This window comes from Martes martes, assembly GCF_963455335.1.
Source record: "Martes martes genome assembly, chromosome: 2".
NCBI classification, from domain to species: domain Eukaryota; kingdom Metazoa; phylum Chordata; class Mammalia; order Carnivora; family Mustelidae; genus Martes; species Martes martes.
This window is the reverse complement of record NC_137889.1, coordinates 5641346-5657571: the sequence shown is the minus strand read 5'-3', so window position 1 is coordinate 5657571 and position 16226 is coordinate 5641346.

Sequence of the window (16226 nt, the reverse complement as noted above, 5' to 3'; positions counted from 1 at the left end):
CAGTTTTTTAGTGCACCTCATTAATAGCTTTTTTTATTTCAACTTGGTTAGATTTTAGTTCTTTTATTTCTCCAGAAAGTGATTTTATTTCTCTAGAAAGGATTTCTCTAATATCTTCCATGCCTTTTCCAAGCCCAGCTAACACCTTGAGAATTATTGTTCTGAACTCTAGTTCTGACATATTACTAATGTCCATATTGATTAGGTCCCTAGCCATCAGTACTGCCTGTTTTTCTTTTTTTTTTGTGGTGAGTTTTTATGTCTTGTCATTTTATACAGATAAGAATATATGAATGAGAGAATAAAATACTAAAAGTGTGGCAAATGCCTCTGAAAAATGTGTGCTAACCAAATCAGAAGAGATCTAAAACCATGGAGAAAAGAAAGGTGAAAAAAGAAATAAAACTTTTTAAAAATAAAAAATAAAAATTATATATATATATATATTATATATATATAAATTTTATGTGTATATAAAATTTATATTTGTATATATAAATACAAAAAATTATATCTATACACAAAAATTTGTATATATAAATACAAAAATTTATATATGTGTTTATAAAATACATATATAAATTTATATATATATGTATATATGTATACATATATATATTAGACTGGTTAATAGAATAGAGCCACCCACTTGATTTTGGCTATATTTTGGTCTCTTAGTAGAAATTACCTCCTAAAATTTTAAAGAAAGAAAAACTTATATATATACACAAAAAATAAGGGTAAACATGATGAAGGGATGGAGTATGACTGTAAAGATGAAAATTTAAGAACATTCTAAAAAAGAAATTGATAAGTTGGTTAGAAAAAGAAAAAAAAAAAAAGAGGAGAGAATGTACTTAGGCTGGAGACTAGAACACAGCCATGTGCTAGATCAAGGTATATTTTGATCTATTAGAAGAAATTGTAACCCAAAATTTTTTAGAAAAAAAAAAACAACCCTATATGTATACAGTTAAATACAATGCAGGGATAAAATATGAGTATAACAATGAAGGTTTAAAAATATTTTTTTAAAGAAAGTTATTGTTAAGATAAACTAGTTAAAAAACACTAAAAGGGAAAGAGGAAATATTAAAAATATAGAGTAAGAAAAAATAATAAAATTTTTAAAAAGCTAACTTTGCAAGACTAAAGGTTCATGAGGAAAAAGCCATGAATTCTATGCGTTGCTTTCCCCTAGCTCTGGAGTTCTGCTGTTCTCCTTGATCGGTGAGCTTGGTCTTGGCTGGATGGTTTTGCTGATCTCCTGCAGGAGGGGCCTGTTGCAGTGATTCTCAAGTGTCTTTGCCTGAGGCAGAATTGCACTGCCCTTGCCAGGCACCATGCTAAGTCATCTGCTCGGGTTCACTCTTGGAGCTTTTGTTCCCTGAGCGCTTTCTGTACCACTTTGGAGGATGGGAATGAAATTGGCTGTCTCACAACCTCCTGCCGGGAGGAGCGGAGAACTCAGGGGGCCCCACTCCTCAGTGCGCCCTCAGGGATAAGCAGTCAGTCCCTCCCATCTCTCTGGTCTCTGGCCATATTCTAAGCTCACCCAGTCTGTGACCAAGCATTTCTATCTCTGGTGCACGGCCCCAGTTGGAGTCTCCAAATCCTGCAGATTCCTGCCATGCTGCTTCTCCCAGAACAGGAAGGTGAGTCTCCCTGGATCTGTCACTCGTGGGGTCCGTGCTCAAAGAGCAGTGGGCCGACTGTACCTTGGATCATGGTTTAAGACAGCCCCGATCTGAAAGCTTACTCTTTGGCTCTGTCTCTGTAGTCAGCTTCCCTGCTCTGATACCTGGCAGCTTTGACACACTCAGATACCCCCGATCTTGCCCTGTGGAACCTGAGACCACTCTGTTCCCGTGAGGGCTTCACCCCCGCTTAGCCTCTGGAGCAATGTCCCTCAGAGGAGCCGACTTCTACAAGTTCTGATTTTGTGCTCTGCTGCTCTGCCGCTTGCCAGGAGCCAGCTCGCCCCCCCCCCCCGCAGTCTATCTTCCCGTCACTTTGGATTCACTTCTCCCCATGTCCTACCTTCCAGAATGTAGTCGATTTTCTGTTCCTAGAATTGCTACTCTTCTTCTCTTCGATCTCCTGTTGAGTTTGTAGGAGTTCAGAATGGTTTGATAACTGTCTAGCTGATCTCCTGGGATCTGATGACATTTCAGTCTGCTACTCCTCTGCCATCTTGCCTCTCTCCTTTCCCCATTTGATTCTGTTTTTTTCTTTGAAAGACAGCTGACCAATATGAGAAAATAACAATTTTTTGAGAGTTTATTAATATTTGGAGGCAAAATTTATAATAATAGCATGACATATTAAGAAAGTCAAATTTTAGAGTTTTGAGGATATTACATTTTACATAAGTAGTAGCATGCCTAACTTAAAGTGTATTCTCGTAAGGTATGAGATACTGGATCAAATTTTTTAAAAGTTCATAAAAATGACTAGCTAAAATACTGTAAAGAAATGGAATTGATAGTAAATTAATTCACTTAATCCAAAATGAGGTGACGAAAGAGAGAAGACACATGGGAAAGCTAGAAAACAGAGACCAAGAGGGTAGACAGAAACCACACCTAGTGGGAACACGTTGACGGTAAAGGGAACTAACATTCCCATTAAAAGATTGTAATTTAAAAAAAGGTATGAAAACCAAGTACCCAAGATTTTATTTCCACAGTAGACACAGAGATGTAAAGGGAAAGGATTGAAAATATTTTGTGCAAATAGTGTTGCTGTAGCTCTTGTAATATCAGACTAATTAGATCTCAAAATAAGTGTGAGTAGAATAAAGCAGACACAATGAGAAAATTAAAGGAAGGCTTAGAAAAATCCACTCTCGTGGTTGGGAATTTTAACACTCTTAATATTTGGTCATTAGGAATTATAAATATATGGGAGATCCGAAAATGGTTTTTACCAATTTGGCATGCAACATATGCATGCAACACTGAACACTACATCCTCTTCTAAGTGCACGTGACATGATCACCACCACAGACCTCATGTTGGGGTATAAAATGTATCTAAAAATTTAAGAGTCTGAAACATTGTATTCAGTTTTTTTATATTAAACCAGCTTCTCAAAAAACAAAATCCCTAATTTGAGTGTTTGCAGATTTCCGTGGCAGGTCCAATTTTAAGCTTGTTGAAATCCCAGATGTGTAACAACTGTCTCAAGTCAAAAAAAGCTGAATCTGGCAGCTCCCTCTAATAGTGTATGTGCTTTAACCAAACTAAACTAGAAATGAATAGAAATAAAATATATAGAAACGATTAGAAATGCTTGGAAACTTAAAACCACATTTACAAATCAGCTGTAGGTCAAAATGAAATGACAAGAGAAATTATAAATATTTTGAACTGAAAGGTAATGGAAGTATAAGTGTGGAAAGTGGCTAAAAGGAGAAAAAAATTATAGCTGGAAAATTTCATATTCTAGGAAACCATGTTATTTGAAAGTAGTTAAATTACTACTTTAAGAAATTAGGAAGAAAGAAAAACCAAGCACTTAGAATGTTACGCCAAAATAATTAGTGAAAGAAATGGAAAGTATAGGAAGCAAAGAGAAAAGAATAAGAAAGACCAAGCATAGAGAAAAATAACACACCTCAAAGTTTATTCTGTGAAAAAATTAATGAAATCAATAAAAATCTAGCACAACTGATCAAGGGGAAATAGAAAAAAATCAGACATCAGTATTCCAATTATAGAAGTAACATCACAGCAGATAGAACATTCAAAAATAATGAAGTAATATTGCAAACAATGTTATTCATTTGTTGTCAGCATAAATCAATATAAATCCTATGTATTCACTTATTAGCTCTAGATTCCCTTTTTACTATGTATTTATGCCATCTGCAAACAAAGACAATTTTTTGTCTCCCCTCCGTCTTTATGTATTCTGTTTCTGTTTCTTGCTGTACTGCATTTTAACCTGGACAACTTAATAGACTTGACCAGTTTCTTCAAAAATTACTTTTATGGACTCAGGAAGAAATAGAGAAGTTGAATAGGTATATATCTGTTAAATCAATTGAATCTATAATCAAAGTCCTCAAAGGGAAACACTGCTGCTGATAGTTTCACTGGATCGTTGTTGCAAATACTGAAGGACAAAAAATGCACATAGTCTTCAGAAAATAGATAATGATAATCTCCTACTCCTAAATTTATTTTAGGAAGTGAAAAATACTCTTATTCTAAAACTCCACAACTGCACAGAGATAAAATTATAAATCAAGATCTTTCATAAAGTTAGACGTAAAATGCATTATAGAATACCAAGGGAGATTCAGATCAAAACCACACTGAGATACCACCTTACACCAGTTAGAATGGCCAAAATTAACAAGACAGGAAACAACGTGTGTTGGAGAGGATGTGGAGAAAGGGGAACCCTCTTACACTGTTGGTGGGAATGCAAACTGGTGCAGCCACTTTGGAGAACAGTGTGGAGATTCCTCAAGAAATTAAAAATAGAGCTTCCCTATGACCCTGCAATTGCACTATTGGGTATTTACCCCAAAGATACAGATGGAGTGAAAAGAAGGGCCATCTGCACCCCAATGTTCATAGCAGCAATGACCACAGTCACCAAACTGTGAAAAGAACCAGATCCCCTTCAACGGATGAATGGATAAAGAAGATTTGGTGCATATATACTATGGAGCATTACACCTCCATCAGAAAGGATGAATACCCAACTTTTGTATCAAAATGGACTGGACTGGAGGAGATTATGCTGGGTGAAATAAGTCAAGCAGAGAGAGTCAATTGTCATATGGTTTCGCTTATTTGTGGAGCGTAAGGAATAACACGGAGGACATGGGAGGTGGAGAGGAGAAGGGAGTTGGGGGAAACTAACTTTTCCCCCATGGGAAAAAAAACTCCATGGGAGTTGGAGGGGGACATGAACCATGAGAGACTGTGGACTCTGAGAAACAAACTGAGGGTTTTGGAGGGGAGGGAGGTGGGAGGTTGGGTGAGCCTGGTGGTGAGTATTGTGGGGGCACGTATTGCATGGCACACTGGGTGTGGTGCATAGAATTCTGGAACACTGAAAAGAAATTAAAAAATAAAAAATATATCAATAAGTCTTATTATGTATTTGACTTGCATTGATTTTTGAACCTGGCTCTGAGGACATTACAGAGAGCCTTTTTATTTTATTTATTTTTTTAAATTTTATTTTATTTTCTCAGTGTTCTGAGAGTCATTGTTGCAGAGAACCTGTTTAATTAGCATAGCAGGCCAAGTAAAGGCAGAAGAACATGAGTTTCCTGTTACCATTTTGCCATATGAACACAAGCAAGTTACATAAGTTCTCTGATCTTCAGTTTCCTTTTTTTTTTTCCTTGAATCTGAAAAAATGTAAAATGGATATAGTGAGAATGCATATGAAGTGTCACTGTTGGGACAACTGTTGGGAGTCAATAAATGATAACATAAATCATACCTATTTTTCCTTTTCTCCTAACCTCTTTAATTGCACTTAAATCCTTGGTGGTGAGTTGGAAACATAGGAATCAGGAATAAAAAATCCTGATTTAAATTGTCTCTTAACTGTTTGGGGCTTCACTTGGCTGCTCTATAAAAAAATGGGTATTGGGTGATTTCTAGGGCCCCTCTCTGGCTTCAATATCTCAGGATTTTAAACGCATTTAAAACTGCCTTCTGCAGACTTGGTAAGTGAGTGTTAGATTATTTCTCCAGGGTCATGGAGCAAGAGTGTTGCCGAGTCAGCACCTGAACTTGGTGGCCTTATTTCAGGCTGAAGGCATTTGTGTTAAAACCTCATTCTCTCTGAGTTTTAAGGTACCCAAAAGGAATGACTGCAGAGTTGGTTAATCAGCCTCCTAATGAACCAAATACAAATGCTAATTCATGTTTTGTGATCTCTTGTGGTTACCAGTCTCTGTTTCTCTTATGAATTGGCAAGGGCTCATTCATTGCTTTGGTCCAAAGACTATCTTTCTGGGCTCTAAAGGTATTATGAACTCAATGTTTCTCTCCACCCGACATTTCCTCATAGCCGTGCTGCCAGTTTTAATTCCCAAGTTAACTTACATGACTTAAAGAAACAAATGTGATGAGTGGTTTTCCTCTCCCTGTCAGTGCTTAAGTTCCTGTGTTTCCTTGCCAAGTGTATTCCCAGCTCTGGAAATGGCAGGGAAGGATTTGCAATACTCTTGTGCTTAATATGCACTGTGTACATGATGCCGAACCGTTTCCTCTTTAGGTGTAAACAGTCTAAAATTGGTGTTTTAAATATTCCGCAGTTTCACATGAAACTTGTTTTGTTGCCTTTCTTGTGTGTGAAAATAATCAGGTTCTTCAGTATCAAAACTTCAACCTCCATTTAGAGACGGCATAATTGCCTCCCTGTATTGTGCGGGGTAATCAGAGATATTGTTTGGTGAGACACATTTGTTTGGATGCTAGGGGATGATCGTAATGGTTTTATGTGAGTGTGGCTAATGCTTTATAATTCCTGTGCGGGCGGACCCTGCTAGAGGTGTCTGTGTAAGCAGGGCAGAGGGAATCCGAGGCAAGACATCGCCCTCGTCAAGGAGAGCAACCCATTTCGCCTTACCTTAAAATAGTCAGAATGCATTGTTAAAAGCCATAAAGGGACACAAATGAAACTCTGAGGCTTACATTTCTGAGAATAAGAATGCATTCTTTCACAGTGGGATGAGTGTACCCTCTGGGGAATGTCCCCTGAACACCAGCCTGGGTGAATTCCTGTTGCCAAGCAGGCTTATCTGAAACGGACGTGGTTGGATCTCGAGGAAGTAAATAGTGCCCGGCTACGGTTTACTTCAGTCTGCAGGCCTCATCACGTGACCACCAGTCTGCCTTGGCCCTCTTGCCCCCGCCCCTCTCTGTGAGATATCTGAACAAGATGCTTGGAACCTCAGAGCTCAGGGACTGGGTTTCCTTTCCACTACTTTCCCTTTTGTCTTTGGGTCCAGAGAATTCTAAGTAATAAAGAGAAGTCTCATTTTATCTGACCCTTTTGCATTCCTTAAGTTGCACATCAGTGGGTTTAGGGATTTTGAGTTTCATAAAAGATGGGAAAAATATAAGCACTATTGTCCAGGGTTTTAGAAATCACACAGATATAATATATAAATATAAATGTATATATATAAAATATTATATAAATATATAAATACATGCCTTTTTATAATGTTGGACTCATTCTGAATTTTACTTACCTCATGTATAACATTGGGCTAGTCATGTGTTCTTAAATATTAAAAAAAATATGCGGTAGCTCCCTGTCCTTGATGGTTTTGCCTTCTGTGGTCCCAGTTACCCATGGTCAACCATGGTCCAGAGGAGATAATTCTTTTGACATAGCCTCAGAAGGTCAGTAGTAACCTAATGCGATGTCACAACACCTATATCGTTTACCTCGTTTCATCTCGTCTCGTAGGCATTTTATCATCTCACATCAGCACAAGAAGTGTGAGTGTAGGACAATAAGGTATTTTGAGAGAGAATGCTCACATTCACATAGCTTATATTACAGATTGTTTTGTTCTATTTTAGTATCGTTGTCAGTCTCTTACTGTGCCTAAACCCTAAGTGGAACTTTATCATGGGCATGTATGTACAGGAGAAACTGTAGTATGTATTGGGCACTATCTGTGGTTTCAAGCATCCATTGAGGACATATAAATCCAATGGGGACATACTTATCCTTTGGAACATACTCCATGTGGATAAGGGGGACCTATCTCATCATAAGTACTTATATCTGTGGAATAGTAAATAGTTGATATCTTCTCAAAATCTGTTCTTCTACCAGGTCTCAATGGATGATAGCACCAATGCTACAAAGCTGGTGTCATCTGGTATACCACCTCTTTCTCCCAACCCAAGTCTAAACCTTCCATCAATGCTGTCAGTTCATTTTTTTTTTTTTAAAGATTTTTTATTTATTTATCTGACAGACAGAGGTCACAAGCAAGCAGAGAGGCAGGCAGAGAGAGAGAGAGAGAGGAGGAAGCAGGCTCCCCGCGGAGCGGAGAACCCGACGTGGGACTCGATCCCAGGACCCTGGGATCATGACCCGAGCTGAAGGCAGAGGCTTAACCCACTGAGCCACCCAGGCGCCCCAATGCTGTCAGTTCAATTACAAGACATGTATAGACATGTCTTGTGTCCTTTGGTTTCTTCCCGTGTCTAGCACCACCACTAGAATCCCAGCTATAGCCAGCTTCTGCCAGGACTCTTACAGTGACCAGTTGCCACAGATCCTTCTCTGGTGTGGTTCCTGCCTCTCTTCTGATATGACTATGTTCCGTTAACACTGGTCACTCTCTCCCTTTCTGAAGAACTGAGCTCTCTTTTCTGGGGTTGGAGAGGAGATTCTCATATGTACAGTTTCTTCTGTCTGAAATACTTTTCTCTTTTCTCTCCACTCTTTTGTCTTAAGTGCTTAAAATTTTTATTTCCCCCAACTTTTAAAAAAAGTTTTTATTTAAAATTCCAGTAACTTAACAGACAACACAAAATTAGTTTCAGGTGTACAATTTAGTGATTCAGCACTTCCATACATCACCCAGTGCTCATCACAAGTGCACTCCTTAATCCCAATCACTGGTTTCTCCCATATCCCCACCCTCCTCCCCTCTGATAACCATTAGTGTGTTCTCTATAGTTAGGAGTCTGAGTCTTGGTTTGCCACTCTATATCTCTCTTTTTCCATTTGTTTGTTTCTTAAATTCCACATATGAGTGAAATCATATGGTATCTGTCTTCCTCTGACTTATTTTACTTAACATAATACTCTCTAGCTCCATCCATGTTGTTGTAAATGGCAAGATTTCATTCCTTTTTATGGTTGAGTGATATTCTTGTGTGTGTGTGTGTGTGTGTGTGTGTGTACACAATAACATCTTTTTTTTTTTTTTTCCTACTTCAGATGTAGGGCCAGGGTTAGGGTTACAGATAGGGATATGGCCTGCATGAAGACATGTGCCTGGTATCTTGCAGTTCAGAGATCTCTCCGGAGGATGGGTTTAGAGTTAGTTTTAGGATCCAGGGTTAGTGCTTAGGGTTAGGGTATGTGCCTGACATTCTGCAGTTCAGAGACCTCTCCAGAGGATTAGGCTTAGTGATATGGTTAGGGCTTAGGGTTAAAGTTAGAGTTAGGGTATGTACCTGGTATACTACAGCTCAGAGAACTCTCCAGAGAATAAAACCCCAGACTTCTGCAACAATGAGAATAGAAATTGCAGCCATCCACCAAGCTGAAACAAGGAGGGAATTCAGGGCTTTATTGACTCTTTATTTTTTTAATATTTTATTTACATTTCAGTTAACATACAGTGTTGTATTAGTTTCAGGTATACAATATAGTGATTCAGCACTTCTGTATATCACCTGGTGCTCATCATGACAAGTGCCCTCCTGAGTTCCCATCACCTATTGCCTCCATCCCCCACCTAGCTCCCCTCTGGTAACTATCAGTTTGTTCTCTATAGTTGAGTTTGTTTCTTGGTTTACCTCTCTCTGTGTCTTTTCCTTTTGTTGCTTTGTTTTGTTTCTTAAATTCCACATATGAATGAGATCATATGGTATTTGTCTTTCTCTAACTGGCTTATTTCACTTAGCATAACACTCTCTGGCTCCCTCAATGTCATTGCAAATGGCAAGTTTCATTCTTTGTTATGGCTGAATAATATTCCATTATATATATACACAACATTTTCTTTACCCATTCATCTGTCAATGGACACTTGGGCTGTTTCCATAGTTTGGCTATTGTAGACGATGTTACTACAAACATCAAGGTGCATGTGTTCCTTGGAATTAGTAATAAAATGGGAATATGGGCATATCTATCAATAATTACTTTGAATGTAAATGGGACTGAACACTTCGATCAAAAGATGTGGGATATCAGAATAGATAAAAAAGTAAGATCTGTCTATGTGCTCCCTACAAAAGACTCATTTTAGACCTAAAGATACCTGCAGATTGAAAGTGAGGGGATCCATTTATCACACAAATGGATGTCAAAAGAAAGCAGGAGCAGCAATACTTGTATCAGACAAACCAGACTTTGAAACAAGGACTGTAACAAGAGATAAAGAAGGCCACTATATCATAATAAAGGGGACAAGCCAACAAGATCTAACAATTATAAATATTTATGCACCCATCATGGGAGTACCCAAATATATAAAACAATTAGTAAACATTGAGGAACACATTGATGATAATACAATAATAATATGGGACTCTAACACCCCACTTAAACAGCAATGGACAGATCATGTAAGCAGAAAATTAACAAAGAAACAATGGCTTTGAATGACACACTAGACCAGAGAGATTTATCAGATACATTCAGAGCATTTCACCCTAAAACAGCAGAATACACATTCTTTTAGAGTACACATGGAACATTTTTCAAAATAGAACAGATACTGAGTCACAAATCAGGCCCCAACAAACACAAAAATATTGAAATCCTATCATGCATCTTTTCTGAGCACAATGCTGTGAAACTCAAAGGCAATGGCAAGAAAAAAAATATGGAAAGACCACAAATAAATGGATGTTAAACAACATGCTACTAAACGATGAATGGGTCAACCAAGAAATCAACGATGAATTAAAAAAATACATGGAAACAAATGAAAATGTAACATAACATTCCAATTGTTTGGCATGCAGCTAAAGCGGGTTCTGAGGGAAGTACATAGCAATACCTGCCCACCTCAAGAAACAAGAAAAATCTCAAATAACCTCACATTACACCCAAAGGAGCTGGAAAAGGAACAACAAATGAAGCCCAAAGCTAGCAGAAGGAAGGAAATAATAAAGATGAGGTCAAAATAAATTATATAGGAACTATAAAAAATGATAGAACAAATCAGTGAAACTAGGAGCTGGTTCTTTGACAAAAATTAATAAAGTTGATAAATCTCTAGCCAGATGTATTGAAAACAAAAGAGAAAGGAGCCAAATAAATAAAATCACAATTGAGAGAGGAAGAATAGCCAACACCACAATTATAAGAGAATGTTATAAAAAAAATTATATGCTGACAAATTGGACAAATTGTAGGAAATGGATAAATTTCTAGAAACAGATAAACTACCAAAACTGAAACGGGAAGAAATAGAAAACTTGAATAGACCAACAACAGCAAAGAAATTGAATCAGTAATTAAAATTCTCCCAGGAAACAAAAGTCCAGAGCCAGTTGGCTTTGCAGGTGAATTCTACCAAACATTTAAAGAAAACTTAATACCTGTTCTTTTCAAACTATTCCAAAAAATAGAGAAGGAAGGAAAACTTCCAAGTTCATTCAGCAAGGCCAGCAATATCCTGATACTGAAACTGGATAAAGACACCACAAAAAAGAGAACTGCAGGCCATATCCCTCATGAAATATGGATGTAAAATTCTCAATAAAATAGTAGCAAACCAAATCCAACAATACCTTAAAAAAATCTTTACCATGGTAAGGTGGGATTTATTCCTGGATTGCAAGGGTGGCTCAATATTCCTAAATCAATCAACATGATACACGACATTCTTAAAAGGATAAGAACCATATAATCATTTCAGTAGATGCAGAAAAATCATTTGACAAAGTACAACATCCATTCATGATAAGATCTCAACAAAGTAGGTTTAAAGGGAACATACTTCCACAAAATAAAGGCCATATATAAAAAACCCACAGCTAATGTCATCCTCAATGGGGAAAAACTGAGAGCTTTTCCTCTATCGTCAGAATAAGACAGGGATATCTACTGTTACCACTTTTATTCAAAATAATACTGCAAGTCCTAGCCACAACAATCAGACAATAAAAAGAAATAATTAAAAGAAAGAATTAAAACTTATACTATTTGAAGATACCTGATACTATACATAGAAAACCCAGAAGACTCCACAAAAGAATTGCTAGAACTGATACATGAATTCACTAATTTCCCAGGGTACAAAATTAATGTACAGAAATCTGTTTCATTTCTATGTACCAGTAGTGAAGCAGCAGGAGAAATTAAGGAATCAATCCCTTAACTTTTCATTCAGGAAAATATAAAAAGTCTCAGGAATATGTACAATGAATCCCCATAATACCCTTCATCTAGTTTCATCAAATATTAAAATTTTGCACCATTGCTTATTCCCCTCCCAGATGTGCTTTGTCTTATTTAATAAGACCCCATTCTATTACAGAAAAGAAGAGAAACATAAAAATTGCATTAAGAGCATATGTAAAAAAGTATAGACACAGGTAGCTCGTGACATATTAGACATTGGTAAGTGAGCATCTGAGCATAGAAAGAGATTGAAGGCTGAGGAGGCACCAAGTATGAATAATACATTAAATATGCTTGAAGCACCTAGGTGTCCTGTGTTCATGAGCCAAATGAGGGTATCAGTCAGTATTCATGAGGTCTTAAGTCATCCAGTTATTAATGAGATCCACTACAGCCCCATGTGTTTTCTGCTCAAGATACACCAAATTCACTGGTGCTCATCAGGCTCATTAATATTCACCACAAATCACTGTTTCTGTCTTTCATAATCATTCTGATTTTGTGAAGCTTGTTCTATAGCACATTCCTTAGAAAACATTCAAAGAAATGATCTTCTGAGCTCTTGCATCTTGATAACAGTTCATAATTCATTTTTTTTTATACTTGAAGATCAGTTTTGTTGGATATAAATCCTCAATTCACAGTTTCTTTCCCTGAGTAACTTATACCTGTTCTTTGCTTTCCATTGCTGTTGAAAAGTCTGAAGATCATATAATTTACCTAGAAGCCCCAAAGGCTATCTCTAAAGTTCACTACTTTTACTTGAATTTGTCTTGTTTTTAGCCATTCTGATTTGATTTTCTTAAGTGCATGATATGTTCTTTTAATATGTATTTTGAAATCTCCTGTCTCCAGATTTTGTTTGTGTGTGTTGGACTTCATAGCCTATATTCTAGTCTCTTGCTTATTTTTACTTTTCAGGGACTCCCATTATTCCTGTATTGTATCTTCTTTGCCTGCCTTTTAATATTTGACATTTTCCTCTTATTTTTTTATCCCTTTCTTCATTTCTTTTTAAATTTTTGTAACTTTCCTCTTTTGCTTTCTATTTTTAGACATTAGTATTGGCTTGGTTTGCTCATGTTCTTTCTTTTTTTTTCTTTTAAAGATTTTATTTATTTATTTAACAGTGAGAAAGAGAGAGAGAGAGAGAGAGAGAGAGAGAGAAAGATCACAAGTAGGCAGAAAGGCAGGCAGAAAGAGAGAGGCGGAGGGGGGGGAAGCAGGCTCCCTGCTGAGTAGAGGGCTCGATGTGGGGCCCGATCCCAGGTCCCTGAGATCGTGACCCGAGCCAAAGGCAGAGGCTTAACCCACTGAGCCACTCAGGCACCCCATCATGTTCTTTCTTATTTAGTGTTAATTTTTATAATTATTTTTATGTCTAATTCTCTTTTAAGTCTGTGTCCTCATGTCTTAGTTTTTCTAATTCTCATTTATGTGGTTCTGTTTTCACATCCCAGATCATCTGTTAAATGTCTCATTTTGAAATAGTGCATTAATGGTATTTCTCAGTTTTGCATTTGTCTTATCTTTCTCTCATGTTTTGTCTGTAGGAATATTGTTCTGCATCTTTCTTTAATAAGTGTTTATGATGTCTGGCCTTGATAAGTTCCTGTTGTTCATTTTTATGTGCATTTTTATTTTCCTATAGTTTAGAAGGCTGCTTCTTTCAGCTACATTTTCTAGCTTCTTAGAGCTTCCCCGTGTGTGTATAGTGTTAAAATAAGTAGTGACTGACTTTTGTATATTTCCTGGCTGTGTTCCCCTTCTCTATTCCTCCTTCTCCTTACAGTTTCCTACTTGAGTGCTATGAACAATTCCTGAAAGGTTGGTTTTGAGAAACCAGAGGGTTCCAACTGCTGTCCCTTCGCTTGTGTTCCTGCAGTGGCTAAAATCTTTCCTAGTCTCATCCCTGCCTAATGGTCTGGGCTGATGTGCCTTCCATTACTATAAGTTGGCTCTTTTGGCTTTCCTGTGTTCTCTTGGCCAACCGATATCCTGTGATTCCCTCTCCCTGCTTCTCTGTAGATGCCTTACGTGGTGCAGATTTTTAAGCCTTTGGTGTCTTCTCCTTACTTGCTTATATTTGGGGATTCTTGGAGATACGTGGTCATCTCATTTTATTGTAAATGTTAGCATTTATTGTTGTTATTCTTGATTTTGTTTTGCAGTCTAGTCAGCCCAACTGTTTTTAGGTTGGGGTTTGAGAACATTCCAAAAACTTGTTGTTGAAATTATCATCTCCTTGGAATCCTGGATTTATATCTTATATTTATAAAGATCATCTCTTTGGAACTTAATTGTGTATATGGTGTGGGCCATGAATTCAACATTATCTTTTACCAAATGTCTAAATTCAAGATGCCACTTTTATCATTTACTGAATTTCATGTCAATTTGGATCTGTTTCGGGATTTTCTTTTCTGTGCTACTCGTTTGTGTCTGTTTATGTGGTAATACCACATTGCTTTACTTGTAGAGTCTTGGTGGTATGTTTTAGTACCTGGGTAAGTCTCACTTCATGGGTTTTCTTTTTCAGGAATTTCTAGCTATTTTTATGTACTTGTTTTTCTATACATATGTTAGACTCAGGTTGACCAATTGTGGCTTAGAAAGGGTTTTGTGTTAGCTAGATTTTCACTTCCATTGAACTTATAAATTAATTTCAGGGGATCTGTTGTCATCATATACTTTGTCTTTCTACCACGAATGGGATATCTTTCTGTTTGTTAAAATTTGAGCACAAAACTCAGTTTTTCAGGGTTCTATTTAAAAGTCACTTCTGGGCTTTTCTCCATACTCCTCAAACCATATGTATCTGAGCCTGAAGTTCTTTGTTTGGTATGAGGGGTGTGCATGTTGTGTGCATGGTGTGTGTGTGTGTGTGTGTGTGTCTGTGTGTGTGTGTATGTGCGCACGTGCGCATGCTTAGAAGGGAGAGTCAGTGATCAGTTTTGCTAATGTTTCTAGAACTATTCAGAGTCTCCATTTTTCTTTAGTAAGTCTTTAAGAACTGGATTTCCCTAGGAAATTTGTTCATCTAGCATTTCAAATTTCTCAAAATAAGGTTGCTTATAGTATCTTACTATTGTTCTAATGTCCACAGGATCCCAAAATATGTCCTATTACTCAATTCCTGATTTAATTTTTGCCTTCACTATGTCTGCTTTTTTGTCAGTATCACCTGAAATTTGTCAGTTTAAAAAATATTTCTCCCTGGTTTATTCCTTGTATAGTGTTTTCTGTTTCATTGTTTTCCATCCTTTTATTTATTCATTCATTCATTCATTCATTCTTTCATTTATTTGTTTATTTTTACTTTGAGATGGATGCTTTGTTTATTAAATTTTTGGCTGTTTTTCCACTGCCCAATATATACATTTAAGGTTATATACCTTTTAAGTACTTTTTTGGTGCATGGAAGAAGTGTTGAATATTTTCTTTTCTTTTTTTTTTTTTTAAGATTTTATTTATTTGACAGACAGAGATAACAAGCAGGCAGAGAGGCAGGCAGAGAGAGAGGGAAACAGGCTCCCCGCTGAGCAGAGTCCAATGCGGGGCTCGATCCAAGGACCCTGGGATCATGACCTGAGCTGAAGGCAGAGGCTTTAACCCTCTGAGCCACCCAGGTGCTCCAGAAGTGTTGAATATTTTCATTAGGAATCAGAAGAGAATTTTTTCTTTTTTCTTTTTCTTTTTACTTATGGCTTAGTAAGAAATTTATTTCTAAATTTCCAAGCAGATTAGGATTTTCTAGTTATTGTGTTGTATAGTTCTCTATTCCATAGCATGATTCCATGGTCCTAGGAGATGATACTCTATATAATACCTCTTCTTAAAAATTTGTTGAGACACATTTTATAGCCCAGTATATGGTTAATCTTTCTAAATACTCTGTGTTCTTGTACAGAATATTTATCTTTAGTTGTTATCTGTAGTGTTTTATACCTTGTGATTATAGCATGCTAATCATATTGATCCAATGTTCTGTACACTGATTTGTTTTTGTCTCTTTTTTTAAAAAGCAAGTAAATTAAGAGGTATGTTAAAGTCTTCCTTTATAACTGTGATGCTTTCTGTTTATCCTTCTAGATCTTTCTGTATCTCAAAATGTATACAGTTAAGGGTATTT